Below are 357 nucleotides of genomic sequence, written 5' to 3' on the forward strand. Positions count from 1 at the left end.
TAATTATATGTTGTGAAATATTTATTTATAAATTACAAATAAATGAAACTTTGTCTTGAAGGATGGTGTAGCATGGGTAACAGTCTTAGTATAACAACAGCAAACTACATTACTACATTTTAAAAAAATCATTTTATTGGGGGCTCATACAATTCCTATCACAATCTATACATACAACCACTGTGTCAAGCACATATGTACATTTGTTGCCATCATCATTCTCAAAACATTTGCTTTCTACTTGAGCCCTTAATGCTGGCTGCTCATTCCCGCCCCCCCCCTCCTCACTCCCCACTCCCTCATGAACCCTTCATAATTCATAAATTATTATTATTTTGTCATATGTTACACTGTCTG

Source organism: Echinops telfairi, unplaced genomic scaffold, assembly GCF_000313985.2.
Source record: "Echinops telfairi isolate 266 unplaced genomic scaffold, ASM31398v2 ScPeMD7_7401;HRSCAF=8416, whole genome shotgun sequence".
NCBI lineage: Eukaryota > Metazoa > Chordata > Mammalia > Afrosoricida > Tenrecidae > Echinops > Echinops telfairi.